Here is a 21061-nt window from a genome sequence, read left to right as displayed (position 1 = left end):
CTGGGGTCCCCAGGGACTGATCTCAGATTTTAGAGACAACCCTCAGATCCTAGCCACGTGGCCCTGTCACAATACGGCAGCTTCTTTAAAGCCAGAAGGAAAATGTCCCTCCACACAGCACAACCTAATCAAGGGAGTAATAACCCATCATATTCATAGGTATTCTCCATTCTCCAGGTCGTGCAGGTTGTGTGCACCAACAGGAGGAAATTAGGGGGCCACCTTGGATTCTGCCTACCCCACGATGGTTACAGGGAGATTTTTAATACAGTGTTAAAAGCATGGCCTATTGTGTATTAAATGAATGCGTAGAAGACAAGTCTCTGACCTGAAGAACAGGAACTGAGTTCTCAACAAAAATAGATATGAAACAACTCAGGAAAAATAAACAAAGGAATCAAGCATTTTAAAATAGAATTTAGCTACAATGTAATAGGATAGATTTTTTTTCTTAAAATTGGGAGTTAGCATTTAAACAATTGTTTTATTATTTTTGAAGTGAAATTGTAATGTTATTGATTATAAATATACTGCTCAGTGATACAATAAACAGTCAGTGTGGAATGTTCTGTGACACACCAGATGGATAATACAATTCAGACCATCTCCCCATCTTCAGGTTCCTGTCCTCCACAAAGACCTAAAACTGGTTGAACTGACCTGGAAGACCATAGTTTTAAATTATGCTGCAAAGTGCAAAATTAACAGTAATCCACCAACAACTCAACTCAGTAATCAGTAAATATCTTGAGAGAAACAACTCACTATACTCAGTTAAATAATTTTAAATGATTGGTTTATAAGTCTAATATGTTTCCTTTGTTCCACTTGCTTTTTTAATCTTAAAGTGAATCAAGAGACTGGGATTGACATATATTAATATATACAACTGTATGTAAAATGGGCTTTCCTAGTGGCTCAGTGGAAGAGAATCTACTTGCCAAAGCAAGACACATGGGTTTGATCCCTGGGGTCGAGAAGATGACCTGGAGAAGGAAATGGCAACCCACTCCAGTATTCTTGCCTAGGAAATCCCACGGACAGAAGAGCTTGGCAGGCTACAGTCCATGGGGTTGCAATAGAGTCAGACATGACTTAGAGACTAAAAACCAATAAATAAAATAAGTAACTAATAAGAACTTACTGGATATCACTGGGAACTGTATTCAATACTTTGTGGTGACCTAAATGGGAAGGAAATCGAAAAAGACTGCACATATATATAGGTATAACTGATTCCTTTTGCTATTTAGTGGAAACTAACACAACATATTAAAATACCTATACTCCAATAAAATTTAATTTGCAAAAGTGAAATACCATAGGTTGTTACCCTGATTCCTATATTACCATAAAGTATTTTCAATAAAACCCTGAAGGTTAAAGATCATTTTGTCTCTTAAACAACATCACAATCTCTTTTTGGATGACATAATCTTTTTTAATAATTCAAATATTTTCTAGGTAATTATTAATTTCCAATATTTAGACTTTGCTTTCTAATTTCTAGATATGGGAAATTGTGTTCTAAAGCATAATTTGCTTTAATTGCCTTTTCCCATATACTCTATTTGCTGAAACCATAAAGTCAAATAGTTTTAAAGGCTGAAAGAAATTCCCTACATTTGACAATGTATTAGCATATCAAATGACTTCTGCTTTTATTAAAATACATTGAAATACAGAGTAATATAAAAGACATTGAAATACAGAGTAATATAAAACTGAACATATGTACAAAATTTCCACCAGAAAGGATATAAAACAAAATGTTAAATCTGTATGTATAATATGGTATGTTATGCTTCAGTTTCCATAGCAACTTCTTTGACAGATGTTAACAGGGATATTGCTGTGAAATATAAAATAGCATAAAACAAAGTTATGCACATTTTCAATCACTGATTAGCTTACTACACACAGAAAAGCAGAAACTAAACCACATGATATTACTGTTCTAAACAAAGATGGTGACAGGTCTGAGGTTTACACTATAGCATTAACAACTCTACACTGGAGATAAATCATTCAAACATCCAACTGCATAGCTCTTATAATGGCATTAATAATCAGGAAAAGGAATTTTGATGAAAAAGCAATTGTGTCTGTGAGCAGAGTATTGTCTACACTGTAATCCTGTAAGGATTTTTTTCTATGAGCACAGCCTCACTGTCACTGTTAAATGGGTAATTAGCTTAATATCTTGTTCTGTTTGGTACAGATGAACCTATTTCCAGGGCAGGAATAGAGACCCAGAAGTAGAAAACAGACATACGGACGTGGGTGTAGGGGAAGGGAAGGTAGGATGAATTAGGAGATTAGGATTGAATATATACAGTACCATAGGTAAAATAGATAGCTAGTGGGAACATGCTCTAAAGCACAGGAAGCTCAACTCTGTGATGACCTAGATGGGTGGGATGAGGGGGAGGTGGGAGGGAGGTCCAAGAAGAAGGGGATATTTGCATACACACAGCTGATTCACTTTGCTGTACAGCAGAAACTAACACAACAGTGTAAAGCGATTAGACTCCAATAAAAAATTAATTGAGCCCCTTTTGCTATAACAAGATAGAAATCCAATTCAAAATGGCTTCAATAGAAAGGAATATTTTCTTAACTAGAAAATCTAAAAAATAGGATTGTCTTTAAGTTTCTCTTTTATTTTCTCTTGGACGTTCATTGCCCAACATATCTCACTCTATTAAGGTCACAGACGATCTTCACATTGCAAGCCAATAACAAATTTTTGGCTTTGTATTATGTCACGTACCAGCACCATTTGTCCTAATCATTCATTACAGCTTGAATCCCTTTCTTTGCTTATCTGCCTAGATACTGGTACAGAAAATTAGCTTTTTTTTGTTTTGTTTTCCAAAACATTCAGATTATTTAACACATTGGACCAAATCTTCTAAACGTTTTCCATGTCACTCAGAACAAAAGAATGAGCCTTCAAGCCCTCTGTACACATGCAGGTCATTATGAAAGAAGCAATTTCAGTGAGGATGAAGGCAAAGCAAAATTCATCGAAGACTTACTGAGATGAAAGGGGAGTAAACTAAATAATGCTTTCAAATAGTTATCATAAAGAAAGAAACAATTTAGGATTTTAAAAATATTTTATATAATGTTTTTATATACGTATAAGATGATGTATAAACATAGCCTGAATAAGTACCCTACATTAAATTTAACTTTTTCCTTAAATAGATAATATTTTGTACAATACAAAGCCATAAACCTTTTTAAAAAGCATTCAGTTATACAGAATTTTATTATGCATAATCATTGGTTTATGACACATTCTTGCTACTGATCTATTTCATAACTTAGTCCTTTCCCCCTAAATTCTTGAATTTATGAGTATATGCCCTCATTATGATTTTAATGGCTTCAGGATCTATAGTAAATAACACCCATGTCATTCTTGATATTATTCTCATTTTCTCTCTTTCAATCCTTGTCAGTCTCTCTAGAGGTTTATCAATTATGCTGCTTTTCTTTGGAGTCAGCTTTCCATTTTATTGACTTTTCTCTGTCATTTTCCTATTTTCAATAGATTTCTTCTCTTTTCTTTATTATTCAGTAATAAAGAGTCAGTATTTCACCATTAAGCATAACATTAGCTGTAAGTTTTTCATAGATAATCTTTATCAAATTGAAACTGTTCAATTCCAAATTTTTAAGTGCATTATCAGGAATGGATGTTGAACTTTTCAAATACTTTTTATGTCTCTCCTGACATGACCGTATTTCTTTTCCTCTTTTGTTTGTTAATGTTGTGCATTACTTTAGCACAAACAAATCAAAACCTCAGGCCTGTCTTCAAACTAGTATATTCTTTTTAGAGTCTTCAAAATTGAGTGCTGTAAGTTTACATTAGGATCCCCTTTCTTTGTATCATTTCCTCAGAGCATTTAGAGACATTCTCATAACTATTTTTTTAAATTCCATTAAGTATTTACATGTATTTGATACTTGGCAAAGTGACATTGTAGGTAGGAAGGCTATGAAAGGGACCAGTGAAGATAAAGAAGGATGGTTCTATTTTGAGTGTCATTTTTCTTAACCTTTAAAGCACTATTATTTAATTAGAGCAAAAGCAGTACTGATGAGATTCAAATTAAGTTTGTGAAATAGGCAAAATAACTAAAGCAGTATCACGTATGATATGTAAAATCCCATCAACATGGTACAGATTCATGTGTGTTGAACTTTGGTTTCTCTGAAATGGGGAAATGTTTTTGATGCTGAATAAAAGAGTTTTGCAGAAGGAATGATCAAAGGACATAAGCTGCTTCAGGAGTAATTTAGTTTTTCTGATGTGGTCTTAATAGTCAAATAATTATATGTTGAAAATGTTAAACAAATTGTCTTTCAGAATGAAAAATCCCACACAGCAGTTATCTTTGATAGACAAGTAAAAGATAAAATTAATTCAATGATATACTTAAATTCCATATATACACACCCACACAAAATATCAAATATAATATTATAAACAACTGAAGTGTATATTGTGTGATTTAGGTAGTTTTAAATCTATAACTAGTAGCCAAATAATGTAAATGTTTTCATTAATCTATATTTCTAAGTTTACTTTGGAATTTGTTTGCCTTTGTTGTTACGTATTTGGGGAGCCAATGAAGTCTTAGTAGAATGTTGATACCTTATCTGTTCTCTTCAGTAGCAACTGGCAATTTTTTTCATGAGCAGATTACAGACTGGAATTGCTTCTCTTTAGGTTATTATTGGAGAAGGCAATGGCACCCCACTCCAGTACTCTTGCTGGGAAAATCCCATGGATGGAGGAGCCTAGTAGGCTGCAGTCCATGGGGTTGCAAAGAGTCGGACACAACTGAAGCGACTTCAGCAGCAGGTTATTATTGTTCTACTCAGATTTCCTTTTTCAACAAGTCCATATTACCTGCAGAAGAAAGACCAAAATGATGAATTCTACATCTAAGGCCCCTCAGAATCTGCTACTAAACAACATTCCCTATCCTAATTTCCAAGTTTTTTCAGTTAATAACTCAACATTCTAGCCAAATTGGAAGACATTGCATCCTTTGAGAACTTTAAATTTTCATAGCTTGGCGAATTTGACTCTGTGTTCTCTCTTCCTGGAAATCATTCACACTCATCATTTTATGCCAAAACTCTTCTCTATCTAGATTGCAGATAATAGTTCAAACAACACATCCTCCAAAAACCTTCAAATTGTAGAACCAAGTAAAGTCTAATATTTAAAGAAATTCTGAATAACTCTCTGAGTGATAGGTTAATTTTCATATTTAAGTAGGCACTTGAGAAATCTGTATGCAGGTAAGGAAGCAACAGTTAGAAGTCGATATGTTCCACCAACTTGTTCCAAATAGGAAAAGGATTACATCAAGGCTGTATATTGTTACCCTGTTTATTGAGCAGAGTGCATTATGAGAAACACTGGGCTGGATGAAGCACAAACTGGAATCAAGATTGCTGGGAGAAATATCAATAATCTCAGATATGCAGGTGACACCACCCTTATGGCAGAAAATGAAGAGGAACTAAAAACCCTCTTGATGAAAGTGAAAGAGGAGAGTGAAAAAGTTGGCTTAAAGCTCAGCATTCAGAAAATGAAGATCATGGCATCTGGTCCAATCACTTCATGGGAAATAAATGGGGAAACAGTGGAAACAGTGTCAGACTTTATTTTGAGGGGCTCCAAAATCAGTGCACATGGAGACTGCAGCCATGAAATTAAAAGACACTTGCTCCTTGGAAGGAAAGTTATGACCAACCTAGACAGAATATTAAAAAGCAGAGACATTACTTTGTCAACAAAGGTCCATCTAGTCAAAGCTATGGTTTCTCCACTAGTCATGTATGGATGTGAGAGTTGGACTATAAAGAAAGCTGAGTGCTGAAGAACTGATGCTTTTGAACTGGGTGTTGGAGAAGACTCTTGAGAGTGTCTTGGACTGCAAGGAGATCCACCCAGTCCATCCTAAAGGAAATCAGTCCTGAATATTCATTGGAAGGACTGATGCTGAAGCTGAAATGCCAATACTTTGGCCACCTGATGCGAAGAACTGACTCGCTGAAAAAGACCCTGATGCTGGGAAAGACTGAAGGCGGGAGGAGAAGGGGATGACAGGATGAGATGCTTGGATGGCATCACCAACTCGATGGACATGAGTTTGAGTAAACTCCAGGAGTTGGTGATGAACAGGGAGGCCTGGTGTGCTGCTGTCCATGGGGTCTCAGAGTCGGACACAACTGAGTGACTGGACTGAACTGAACTGACTTATGATTCTGTGTGGTCATGATCATGGTATTAATTGATGAGGCCCTGATTTTGCTATAGTGTGCTTTCTAGTAAAAGATACACACTCAGGCTTTGTCAGGAAGTTTACAGACACACACATTGATAGAGGTAGAGGGAAAATTTAAATTTTCTCATTTTCAGTATAGATAGTTTAAATGAATAATTAAGAATATTTACATTTTCCTTGCTCTATATGATTTCATGTGACATTAGATGATCTATCTTAGAAAATAGGTTTAGTGTCATTCTTTCGGAGGGTCTAGCGAGAAAGCCTATGTCTACATCTGCAGTATAAATACCTTACCGCCATTTTCACAGCTGATTTTTCCAGATACCATGGACATCATAATTTAGGCAACCAAGCTTTAGAAAAGGCTAAGTTTAGAAAAGGCTAATTACTCCTGTGGGCCTATGACAGGCATGGGTTCATTCCGGTGATACTGCACCTTGAAACAACTCAGAGGCTTTCACTTTGGCCAACATGGGTGATAATATCAACCTTGGTGTTTTCTTGAGACACAAATGTTACAACAATCTTAACACTAACTGGTGTTCTCATAGTAAAAATTATATCTGATCTCAGCTTCCCAAATGTAGATTATCTAAAGCACAAAAGTGATAAGCACAAAAAAATCAAGCTTATTCAAACTTGAAATTCTAAATTTTTTCCATATTAATATATGTCTTGGATATATATCACAAAAAAGATGAATTCATTTCATATTCATACAATTTGCTGCATTCTATTTTTCATTAAGGACTTCCCAAGTGACTCAGTGGTAAAAGAATCCATCTGCCAAGGCAAGACATGCAGGAGGTGTAGGTTTGATTCCTGGCTGGGAAGAGCCTCTGGAGAAGGAAATGGCAACCCTCCCCAGTATTCTTGCCTGGAAAAATCCCATGGACAGAGGAGCCTGGCAATCTATAGTCCATAGGATCTCCAAGAGTCAGAAACAACTGAGCACATCACACACACATTTATTATTAAATGGGTCTAGTAATGCTAGTAAGGCCTTCCAGGGGGCACCGGTGATAAAGATCCCAACTGGCAATGCAGGAGACACAAGAGACGCATCTTCGATCCTTGGGTCAGGAAGATCCCTTGGAGGAGGGCATGACAACCTGCTCTAGTATTCTTGCCTGGAGAATCCCATGAAAAGAGGAGCCTGGGGGACACGGCCCATAGGGTAGCAAAGAGTCAGACACAACTGAAGTGACTTAGCATGCAATGCTAGCTATATCATCTGACCAGAATTTCTAAAAGTTTGATTTGTATACAGTGAGGAACTATTTAAGTAAAGTTTGATAGACAAGATCTTCAGACGCATATAGCTCAATAGTCAGGGAGTAGTCAGGTACAACTGATTAAAATTTAAGTCACTGTCATCCAAAATTTAAAAAAAAAAAACATAGTTAGTACTTTGATAATACAAGTATCTTTCACATAGCACTAATTTGTTCTGTACATGATACTGGCACACTATAGCCTACTTGGTAAAGTCTGCATCTTGGTATTTTCATACCTAAACTTTTTGTAAGCATCCCTTGAGTATGCACATATGCACACAGACACACACAAATGCACATACTTCATTTGGGGGTATTTCTCTTCAATTTCATATCTGGTATATAACTCTATCCATCCAATTACTCCATTGATAGATACCCTAATTAGATATTTACATCCCACATGCTCCTTTATGCTGCTTATCATTGTGTTCCCAGTATCTTCTACCTCAGTGTCTGATACACAATAGATTAAACTCTTAGCAAATGAGAGAATCTGTCCCTTTTACATTATTTTTTCTTTTTTTAAAATAATTCACCATCTCACCACTAGTAACTTGCCACCTCAGTGCAAAATGAATGCCTACTCTAATCATTGAAACCTCAAGTCTTTTGTCCTTTTTCACCTTATTCATACTAGCAAATATTCATTTTAAGTTGGCAGTACTAACCACCACCTAGTGGCTAGGATGGGGAACTATATGGTTTGATATATGCTACCTGGCATCTTTTAAGAGATTTAGGAGGTCCACAGACTTGGAAATAGAGGTTATCAATGACAGCAGAAACAGCAAGTAAACCCCAGCAGAATCCAACCTAGGCTCTGGATAGCCTTGCTCCTCGACCCTCTTGTCCTGGGCTTAGATCTTTAATCCTCCTTTAAGATGTCTGCATGCAACAGTGAGGGACCCAATACCAGACTTCCCAGGTTCAAGTCTTATATCTCCCATTTACCCTCTGAATGATCTTAGACAAGCTATTTAATCTCTCTATGTAATAGTTGTCTTATCTATAGAACTGGGATAATAATATTACTCTATGGGTCTTCATGATGGTTCTATCCACACTGAGGTTCTTTGAAAAATAACGACAATAACTCATGCGAAGAAATTAACACAGTACCTGGCACTTAATTACAGCTCAATATTGAGTATAACTTTTTTATTGAGCTAGTTCATCTTCCTGGCTGGAATTGAAACCATGCTTGATTATACTCATTATATTCAGTGCCGGTTTTTTTTTTCCAGTTCAGGTCCTGGTTTCCATTTTCTTCTTCGTCTGCGCTTGTATCTGCTTCTGTCTTGCCCTGACCCCATCACCTTTGTAAGCCCAACGCTGGACTCCTCATGGTGATGGTGAAAAACAGGCCCATGCTCAGTCATGTCTGACTCTTTGAGACCCCACGGACTATAGCCTGCTAGGTTCCTCTGTCCATGGAATTTTCCAAGCAGGAATACTCGAGTGGGTTGCCATTTCCTTCTCTAGGGGATCTTCCTGACCCAGGAATAGAAACTGTGTCTCCTGCACTGCAGGCAGATTCTTCTCCGCTGAGCCAAAGACAAACATCACTTCCCCGAAATCTACTTCTTTTCTGAGAAGATATGTGCCTGAAGTGAGGTTCCTGTATTTTCATTTCTATGACAATAGAGATAATTGCATCTTGGATAACTTTCCTTGTTTGTTAATTTCATTTTGATCACTTTTCCATTTTTATATATCTCTCATTGCACACTCTGTTTCTTCAGAGGAAAAAAAATCATCATCTCTTTCTCCTACTCTTTTCTTCTGTGGTATTGTCATGAGGAATAACACAGATGTGGGTCTGTGGAACATTATGGGAACCAAGGAAAGAGAAAAGTTAAAAATTTTAAAGCAGACTTCCCTAATGGTCCACTAATTAAGACTGTCCTTCTACTGCAAGGGGTACAGGTTTGATCCCTAGGTGGGGAACTAAGATCCCACATACCACAAGGTAAAGCCAAAAAATAACAAAACAAACTTCCTTAAAAAAAAGTTTTAACATAAAATTAGGCTTAAATCATATGAATGCTATTAATCTCTAAAGACCTTGAAAATGTCCATAAATCCACCTAAAAACCTGCACAAACTTGCCATTTTCTAGCTTCTCATCTGACTGAAATACACTTTTCTTCAAGCTCCAATCTATGAAGAAATATTTTTAAACATTTCCTATATAATTTTATTGTGACAAACTGAAAACATTTTCTGTAAGTGTTTATACTTCAAGCATATGTTTTACTTTATAAAGTGGGCATTTGTACCAATCCTGGAAACCTAACGATCACCATGAATATTGGTATCATAGGATAATGTAGGCCAAATGAATTTATGGTACTCAATTCATGTCTAAGTTAGGAACTGGATATAAGAAGAAAGAATATGATATCCAAGTTGAATTATTCTGCTTGGCATGTCCTCCTGTTATCTAAGTTATTGAGTAATTTGATCTTAATTGGTTTTTTTTTTTCTTCTCCTCAGTGAAACAACTATGCTTTGAAATTTAAAATAATCAGAACAGCATAATCAGATACATTTTACTCAGACTCCATCAAATATATCCTAAATATATTACCTGGTGATGACAGTCTTTTGTTCAGTGGGCTGCTCACAGTATGTTGAACAGTGGAAACATCACTCGTGGTGATATTATATTTCTCAATAACAGGTCAGATGGTGGGAATTTCCTGGTTTGTTACCCTCACTCAGGTAAGATAACTTGTTCTCAAATATTTGGATGAAGGTGCAATCTCTTTTGATAAGAGCAGCTGTACAGATATAAGGTCTCATGCAGTCGGTTCCATTCTCAAACTGGACATTCTTCTACAAATCAGGTTAAAAGATAAAAGAGTAGATGCCAGCTCCATTTCCTTCTGATTCTGGTCTGTCATGGTTCCCACAGTTTTCCTCTGGTTTACTCAGAATGCACTGGCAAGTGACCCCAGAATAGACACAGAGAAGTCAGAGGTCTGCTCGGATCGCAATAGATAAGACTTGCCTGCTTACAGTGCAGTCTTCTTGGCTTATGACTCTTACTTTTTAATATAATATAGAGTCTGAAATTTTGTGTTTTGTAATTTAGATTTATTTATTATTTGATCCTAGATAAATCGCTGAAATCAGTACTCTTGCCTGGAAAATCCCATGGATGGAGGAGCCTGGTGGGCTGCAGTCCATGGGGTCGCTGGGAGTCGGACACGACTGAGTGACTTGACTTTCGCTTTTCATTCTCATGCATTGGGGAAGGAAATGGCAACCCACTCCAGTGTTCTTGCCTGGAGAATCCCAGGGACGCGGGAGCCTGGTGGGCTGCCGTCTATGGGGTCGCACGGAGTCGGACACGACTGAAGCGACAGCAGCATGAAAGGAAAGAAATCCTCGGTGCTAGAACTAACAGAATCCTTGTTACACATGATGGCTATCAGAAATGGGTTTTAGTCATCAGGTTTCTGTGATGTTAGATTTTTTTGTGTCAGAATTTTGCATCCAAGGTCCATATTGTAGAAATGAAGAAAGGAAACTGACACCTAAATGACTATTCTGTTAATATCTAGTGTGTGTGTGTGGTGGGGGGAGGGGGGGTGTTTCTGAGGTGCTGGTTCTAGGTTCTCCAGATTCTATCAGGTCTTATTGATTCATTGCCTAAAATTTGAAAATTTATTAAAAATGTTCTTCTTTCCTAAAAACACAAAAGGAAATGAGTTTATTTACCTGGAGATCTCTCATTACTCTTGGGGAAAAAATTTCCATTAAATTTACACCTGCTTTAGAAATATTCAAGTTCATACACTCATGACACATGTGTTCATTCAAAGCAATTTTTTTCTAATTGTCTGTCAAACTGTCCAAGTGTTAAAAGTAGGCTGAGTCTCACTCACAAGGAGGGAAATAACACAAAAACATGTGATGGAACCAGACAATTATAAATCAACACAGATGTAAGAATAGGATAATATAAAGCAGTAATCTCAATACAGTATTCATGTTCAGGAAACAAACTACAGAAGGAAAGTTAAGCTGTATCCAGGTCAACATTGGACCATGTGAGAATTTAAGGAAGCTGGCAAAGGGAATATAAGAAAAGGAGGTCATGAATTGTATGACAGTGCAACTAGGGAGTGAAATACAAAATCAACATGCTATATACAAGACAAAAATGAAAGAGTAGTGAAAGTAAGATTCCATTAATTAATACAGAGTCCCTCAAAATGAAGTTCCATTTGTCTCAGAGCAACTGGAGATGTTTTCATTATAATCAAGAGAGAAAATATTTCATTACCTCAAATGTTGTAGATTACTTCTTACAATATAATATAAAGAAATTTTGATCTGCTGATTGTTCTGAAAAATTTAGGTAGGTGAGGCTTCTTTACTATGCTATATAAAAGCTAATACTTAAAAAAAAAGACACAAATAGTTAATTCTGGACATAAAATTTTAAGACATAAAACTAAATGCAAGAGAAATATTTTAGAACATTGTGAAAGTTAAGGGAGCAATAAAGAGCAATAATCAATCAAACAAATAGAACTACCGAGATGAAGCACACTGCCATTACTTTTGTGAGTGTGATAGTATTAACTGACTAACTTAAAATGTTTCTTCTAAACAGCTAATGAATACATTGCTTGGGATTCAGAGAGTTTTCCAGAACAGAAGCTAGTAAAAACTCTGTTTCAATAGGAAGGGATATAAACACCAGAAGAGCCATTCTCATTACAGCCCAGAGAAATGCAACATGTCATGGAAAGTTCCCTAATTCTTCATTTGATTTAAAGTACCACTGTTTAAAATATTGATTTCTCAACAAAAGTTGTTATTCCCATGTTTCTTTTTGTAGAAGGCTTCCTTGAGGACATTTAATCCTCATCACCCTCACCATCCAACATCTAAAAGAGTAATTACTTCATCTTTGCTCCACCTTGAATCTATTTCTGTCATAACAATATTACCCATTATTACATAGGAACAACTAACAAATAATACTTGTAATGAATGGGAGCTCCTTAGGACCAATGTTCATTATTTCCCTATAGTCTCATACACTGCCAGGCATCTATGAGGGATGTAAAAAACTATTAATAAATAAAAGTAGAAGTTTAAAGTTTTCTTAGAATTAACATTAGCTGTTTGGAAAAAGTATATTATATTCCTTTGTACCATTCTGAATTTTTTCTTATCTCTTACTATATTTGTCATGAAATAATTACCAATGCAAATAATTTTTAATGATCGTCTTCTCATCATACTAAGATGCACAAGAGCAGTGATGTAATCTGTCATGTCCATAGGTGTGAATCTCCAGTTTCTAAGACCGCTTAATAGGAGCACAATAAATGAGTGAAGATTTGAATAAAGGAACAAACAAAGACATGAATGCACATAATTGCTTAAACTACCTGCTGGCTTCCTTAATCGACTTTGATATGTATACATGTATATATATATGCTGCTGCTGCTGCTAAGTCGCTTCAACCTGTCCAACTCTGTGCGACCCCATAGACAGCAGCCCACCAGGCTCCCCCGTCCCTGGGATTCTCCAGGCAAGAACACTGGAGTGGGCTGCCATTTCCTTCTCCAATGCATGAAAGTGAAAAGTGAAAGTGAAGTCGCTCAGTCGTGTCCGACCCTTAGCGACCTCATGGACTGCAGCGTACCAGGCTCCTCCGTCCATGGGATTTTCCAGGCAAGAGTACTGGAGTGGGTTGCCATTGCCTTCTCCAGTATATATATATATATATATATATATATATACACACACACACACATTATGTTGCCTGGGCCAAGGACATAACTAGAGGGCTCAGCACAAAATGTAAATGTGAAGTTTTCTTCATAAAGTGGGGGGAAAATTCCATAAAATCACTAAAATGGAAAGCTTTTTCTTTTCTTCTGAAGTCTCTTAAATTGTCATGGTGTTTTTATTTCCTATTTAATGTCATTCTAAGTAAAGAAACAATTTAAATTAAATTGTTATCCTAAATATTATCATAATTTTATATGGTGCAGTGTTGGTTTTAAAGGCAAATCTAAAAAAGACTAACTCATGCAGAATCATTGAAATTACACAATTTCAGTTTTGTAACTTGTACATGCATATGTATTTTGATGTTGTCAGCACAAAGGATATTTTGCATAAAACTAACTCATCTGTTTTATTTCAGTTTTTGATATACATACTCTTCCATGCTCTCTATTTGTGGCTTATCCATGAGTAAGGAAGGACAGAGAAGAAAAGGAAATATGTGTTACCCTACCTTTCCTTTCCCTTCTGTAACAACAACTTTCATTGCATGCTTGTCTTATATCTGCTCAAGTCTTTCTGAACTCCAACACACTGAATCCAATGGAAGTCTGCATGAATGGGACATCAGGTAGGCTTTAAGCAAATGGGATGGTGAGGAACAGTGCCCACACTTACTGCTCGCAGCTTCTCTGCTCATGTGCATGCTCTACTATCCCATCAAACTCCACTTACAAACACAAGTTCTCAGATAAAAAGAGTAAAAATTGAAGGTGCACAAGAGGGCATTAATCCAAACATAGGGCATTTCTGAGGGCAAAGGCTCATGTGACCTGCACAGGTCATATGCCCATGAAGCCAGCCCTGTCTGGTGCCCTTGTTCACCTTTACACAACAACTCAACCATCAATATTGGCCTGGAATTGGCACTAGCATCAAAGGCAGGTGAATTAAGTTTTGCTGTATCTGGATAGTTGATTCAGTTCAGTTCAGCTCAGTCACTCGGTCGTGTCAGACTCTTTGCAACGCCACGAACCACAGCACACCAGGCCTCCCTATCCATCATGAACTCCCGGAGTTCACTCAAACTCACGTCCATTGAGTCGGTGATGCCATCCAGCCATCTCATCCTCTGTCGTCCCCTTCTCTCCTGCCCCAAATCCCTCCCAGCATCAGGGTCTTTTCTAATGAGTCAACTCTTCGTATGAGGTGGCCAAAGTATTGGAGTTTCAGCTTCAACATCAGTTCTTCTAATGAACACCCAGGACTGATCTCCTTTAGAATGGACTGATTGGACTTCCTTGCAGTCCAAGGGACTCTCAAGAGTCTTCTCCAACACCACAGTTCAAAAGCATCAGTTCTTCGGCGCTCAGCTTTCTTCCAGCCCAACTCTTACATCCATACATGACCACTGGAAAAACCATAGCCTTGACGAGACGGACCTTTGTTGGCAAAGTAATGTCTCTGCTTTTCAATATGCTATCTAGGTTGGTCATAACTTTCCTTCCAAGGAGTAAGCATCTTTTAATTTCATGGCTGCAATCACCATCTGCAGTGATTTTGGAGCCCCCAAAAATAAAGTCTGACACTGTTTCCACTGTTTCCCCATCTAGTTCCCATGAAGTGATGGGACCAGATGCCATGATCTTCGTTTTCTGAATGTTGAGCTTTAAGCCAACTTTTTCACTCTCCACTTTCACTTTCATCAAGAGGCTTTTGAGTTCCTCTTCACTGTCTGCCATAAGGGTGGTGTCATCTGCATATCTAAGATTATTGATATTTCTCCCAGCAATCTTGATTCCAGCTTGTGTTTCTTCCAGCCCAGCGTTTCTCATGATGGAGTCTGCATAGACGTTAAATAAGCAGGGTGACAATATACAGCCTTGACGTACTCCTTTTCTTATTTGGAACCAGTCTTCTGTTCCATGTCCAGTTCTAACTGTTGCTTCCTGACCTGCATGTAGGTTTCTCAAGAGGCAGGTCAGGTGGTCTGGTATGCCCATCTCTTGAAGAATTTTCCACAGTTTATTGTGATCCACACAGTCAAAGTCTTTGGCATAGTCAATAAAGCAGAAATAGATGATTTTCTGGAACTCTCTTGCTTTTTCAATGATCCAGCGGATGTTGTCAATTTGATCTCTGGTTCCTCTGCCTTTTCTAAAACCAGCTTGAACATCTGGAAGTTCATGGTTCACATATTGCTGAAGCTTGGCTTGGAGAATTTTGAGCATTACTTTACTAGCGTGTGAGATGAGTGCAATTGTGTGGTAGTTTGAACATTCTTTGGCATTGCCTTTCTTTGGGATTGGAATGAAAGCTGACCTTTTACAATGTTATCTTTTAGACTGTGGACAGCAAAGCTAATAGAAAGAAAGAAAGTGAAGTCGCTTAGTTGTGTCTGACTCTTTGCCACCCAATGGACTGTAGCCTACCAGGGTCCTTTGCCCATGGGATTTTCCAGGCAAGAGTACTGGAGTAGGTTGCCATTTCCTTCTCCAGGGATCTTCCCAACCCAGGGATCAAACCCAGGTCTCCCACATTGCAGGCAGACACTTTTACTATCTGAGCCACTAGGGAAACCAAAGCTAATAGGATGATTGACCAAAATTTCATGAATTTTATTTAAACTTTATAGATACTGTTTGTGGGAATACAGTCAGACAAAAGCCTCTGTTACAGAGATGCTACATATCTGAAGTAAAAAATGATTTTCAAGCCACGAGATGGCCCTCCACTAGTGGATCTTAAAATCAAATTACTGGATTTTACAGACAATTTTTTAAAATAATGAAATGGACTAGACAAGAGTAGAAAAGATTAAACAGCTGCAAATATGACAAATATATGGATAATTTTATAAAAATTTTATTTCATATGTATATAATACATACTATATATATAAATGAAAGTAAAAGATTGCAAAATAAGATATTTCTTACTGTGGGTCTCATTTAAAAAGCCATTGTTCTAAAATCTCTGTCCTCTAATGAAGGCTATGGTTTCTAAACTCTCCAACCATCTTTCCATATTATAAAAAAATGTAATCTCAAAAGAGAAAACACAAGTGCATAAAAGAAATCTGAAAATTACTTTCTACAAAATGTTGTCTTTTCAAGCTTAGATTTTTGTAGATGATTATGTTCTCAAGGATTTGTAGACAATGTACCTAGCCATTCTAACCCTTGCAACATCCATCAAAGACTAGGCATTCAAAAGTAAAGAAAGAAAAAAATATACTTATTCACTTTACTTATGTGATTTAATCCTCAGAGTCATCTCTAAAGTGAACACTATCACCCTGTTTTGTAGGTGGGGAAGGTGAAACTCTGAGCATTTAAGGAATTTTCCCAGTCACATATCTTATTAGTGGAAAAATGAGACTTGGAACCTAGGCTATCTATGTCAAAGTCCAGCATTTAGGTCTCCTGAGGTGCTATAATCTTATAAAAATGTTGAAAAATTAAAATTAAAGAGGGAAATAATGTAACTGATAAACAAAAATCAAGGATTGATTGTGTTACAGTCTAGCAAAATATAATTTAATTTTGGACTCTTATTTTCCCACTGAACCATACTGTAACTAATAGGTAATATTCTTTTGTGAATCAGAGTCTCAGCATTGGCATTTTCTTGTGGTTACATTATAAGAAACAATGTGCAATGTTTTGATTTCTTTGAACCCACAATCTAAGCTATTCAAAAACAACAAAATTCCACAAAGAAGGAGGAAAAAATAAATTTTAGAGAATTTTGGAAAGAACAGTATAAACTTTTTATAGCAATCATAAGAAAATCATCTACATTCGTATCAAATATCAGGTTTCCAGCTCAGGAAAAGAAAACTGCAGTACCTGCCATTTTAAATTACTCCTTGTCATGTTTTTATTTCTCCTCCTCCCCTGGGATGTTAATGTCTTGAAGAAATATGTGTGCACTCCGAAAATATTTCCTGAAGTCAGTGGATTCCATATGTTCCTAAGGAAACAAATTATTCACTCCATGGGTCATTCCTGGTGACATTCAGGTCTTCTAATCAGTACGTTTAGGCCCTAGGTACTTCGTATTTTCAGAGCTCTCTAATGTAGACCTACATAGAACTTAAGAAATATTCTTGGCTCAAATACTTCCTTAACCTAAAAGAACACACACAAAATACACACATACACTCTCTTTCATACATATTTATACACACAAGCACATGTACAAAGCTGCACGAATATATATTGTCTATAGTTCAACAATAATGGATATTGGAGTTTTTAGATAATGATTTTAGAAAATTAAAACAGCTATTGGGATTTCCCTGGTGGTCCAGGGACTAAGACTTTGCACTCCCAATGCAGGGGGCCCAGGTTCGACCCCCGGTCAGGGAACTGGATCCCATATGCTACAACTAAAGATCCCACATGCTGTAACTAAGACCAGGTACAGCCAAATGAATAAATAAAATATTTTTTTAAAACAGCTATTAATACTTTGAACTAAAATAAATGATAATCCCAAAAGCAAAGTTAGAAATATATATATAAGAATATATACTCAATACCTTCAGTTCATAAATAAAATTGATCATAGAGAAGATAAAAATAATGAATTATAAGAAACTAATTTTGTTTGATTTGTGGGACTTTTCAATTTTTTGTTTTGTTTTTTACAAAGTAAAGTGCAAGAATTGGAGTGTGACTTTTGCTTTCCTTTGAATGACAACAAGAGGCGCTGTTCTTGAAATACTTTCTTCATTTGGTTTCAGGGCACTGCTATCTTTCTGGTCTCAAAAATGTATAATGACTACTCTTTTCTGACTCTAAAGTTAGAACTTTCCCAGAGTATTTTACTGGTCCTCTTCTTTGCCAACCTTAGAAAGTTCAATACTATCTTAGGCTTCAATTGTCATCAGTATGCCAAGAACTCCCAAATATATATCTTATTCATTTATTGTGCATATATTTGTTGATTGCTTATATAGCCCAGAAAGTTGTATTATTTAGTTGGAACAAAACAGTCATTGCCATCTTGCAACTTAACATCAAGTACTGAAGACATTTATTTAATATACAAAATGCTTACAAAATGTAATCAAAGAACCATACATAATACCAGATGAAAAAAAATAGGACAAAAAGTAAGAGAATAACATAGGAGGAGAAAGGTCATAAGGAAGTCACAATTAAGTTGAGATCTAAAGGATAAGAAAATCTAGTCTAGCAATGAGCTAGGAGGAAACTGTTCAAGGGATTCTGGCATGGAACCCCTCATATCCTCATTTCTCTCCGAGCTGTGAACACACTCCAAAATTTGCCCAATAAACAAACATTGGCATATGTAACTTCCTTGATTTTAAGATGTATATAAATGAACTCTCTAATTTCCATGCAAATTCATTTGTTTCTCCTCTCAGCTATTTCTGTCTTGGTTAATGGCACAACCATTCACCTCACAAGAGTCTCACAAGAATCTTTCTTGTACCTCACTTTTACATAAATCATTCATCAAATTCTATAAGTTTCACTCCACACAGAAGGTGCTTGACAAGTATTTTTTTTTTAAGTACATGAATGAATCAGTAAACCAATGACTAAAAATCTTTGGGCTTCTGCTTACTGATGAGAAATTTTTACGTGCCACCCCTTAAAGTATCTTAATCACCAAGTGCCTGCTTCTTCTTCATTTAGAATGTATACTCTGTCTTTCAAAAGAACTTTCAAACTACTTTTTGTTGGACATATCACATAACTGCAAAACTGGGGAGAGAAACTGATTCCTATCTTGCCACTGATCTTACTCAGTCTAAAATCAGCTCTTGATAAAGAGGATTTGATAGAAGCCACATCTTTACATTAGGACGTATTGTTCTTGGGGAAGAGCACCAAAAAAGGGAGAAATAACTCTCATCTTTTGGGGCTTCCCTGGTGGCTCAGACAGTAAAGCGTCTGCCTGCAATGTGGGAGACCCTGGTTCGATCCCTGGGTTGGGAAGATCCCCTGGAGGAGGAAATGGCAACCCACTTCAGTACTCTTGCCTGGGAGAGTCAGACATGACTGAGCGACTTCACTTTCACTTTCTTTTCCTCATCTTTTACTATTTATACAGACAGCTCACATATTTATATTTCTGTCCATGCCTCGTCTCTGAATTACTCATCCATAGATATATATTCAACTGCCTACTTGCAATTTCTACTTAGATGTCCAAATAACTTCCTGAACATATATATCTGAAATGAACCCCTGATATTCCTCTCCAAACTCTGCTTCAAAAACTTTCTTTCTTAACCCTCCTTTTTTCTTATATCCCACACTCAATCTTTCTGAAAATCTTGTTGGCTGTACCTTCTAAGTAGATCCAGAATCTGAACAGTTATCACCACCCTCACCCCTACAGCTGCCCTAAATCAACATTATCTCTCATTGATTATTGCAAAATCTTCCCAAAGGGTTTCTCTTTTTACACTTGCTTCCCTACAGTACTTTCTCAAAACAGCAGTCAGAATAATATTTTTTGCTCAATACTCTTGAATGGTGCCATCTTACCTGGAAAAAAGAAAAAAGTGTGTTGGGGGGGAGATTTTCCCTTTGTCTTCATTCGTGTCTGTCTTCATTGGCTGTCTTCATGGTTGCAACATTTTAATCTGTTGATCAACTTCTTCCTGAAACAAACTCCTTTGTTTTTTAAAAGACTGCATCATCTCATTTCTATTCCTTTCCTTCATCATGGTACTTTCTTGATCTCCTTTGGAAGGATCATGATTTGAAGAAAGAGAGAAGGGGAGAAGGGGAAGAAAGAGGCAAGGAAAAGCTTCTAAATCAGAAAATCCACTTTCAAATAAGACTCTACTTCTTTCAAATAAGACTTCTCTTCTTCTACAAGGCCTTATACCAGTTATTACCTTGTTTTTAAATTTCTTCATCTGTATATTTATACTGAAAATATGGAGCTAATAAGATTCTTGTGAGCATTAAATACATAATATAACTGATTATCTATATCCCCTATGACATGACCAGGTTGAATGTCACAATGTCCTGCATTCTGGTTTAACTCAGTTGCCACTGGCAGACCAGCCTCCCTCTACATCAACTAGACTTATCTCCCAATTTGGATCTTTATATCCTTTAAGTCTAACTCAAGCTTCCACATCTTGTCAACACTTTCCACTCTAAGCACTGTGCCCCCTGGAATTCATGGTTTGTCATCATCAGTGAACCCAATTCTCAACCTCTTCTATTCCAATCCTCTTTATCATCAGATTCAGTCTACCTTGCATATTCCTCCACATTCCTTGCATTTTCTTCCACCCACAGGAATGAGGTAGATATTCCCTCTGCCTTTTATTGCCACTTCCAAAAAAGCTTCCAGCTACACCCAAGTACATGCAATCAGACTCTGATATGTGATACACCTTCCTTGTTTCAGATGCCTATCATCATCCAGGTTGCTTCCTCTTCTTCATCTTTCTCTTTACCACCAGCTCTGCGTTAATATTCTGGGAATTCCAATGCCTGTCTAACACGTGATGACTTGGTTCATTGACATCCCACTCATCCTATGCTGTTCTTCTACCACAGCCGTAAACCAAGCTAAACTATGTAATGTTTCCCAAATATGCCCCATGTTTTCCAGTCAAGGAATAATTGCTTAAGCTCTTTGTGTCTGCCATGGAGCACTATCCTTTTCTTTTTCTATCTAGAAATTTTGTACTC

Source organism: Budorcas taxicolor, chromosome 9 (genome assembly GCF_023091745.1).
Source record: "Budorcas taxicolor isolate Tak-1 chromosome 9, Takin1.1, whole genome shotgun sequence".
Classification (NCBI taxonomy): Eukaryota; Metazoa; Chordata; class Mammalia; order Artiodactyla; family Bovidae; genus Budorcas; species Budorcas taxicolor.
Note: the sequence above shows the minus strand (reverse complement) of the source record.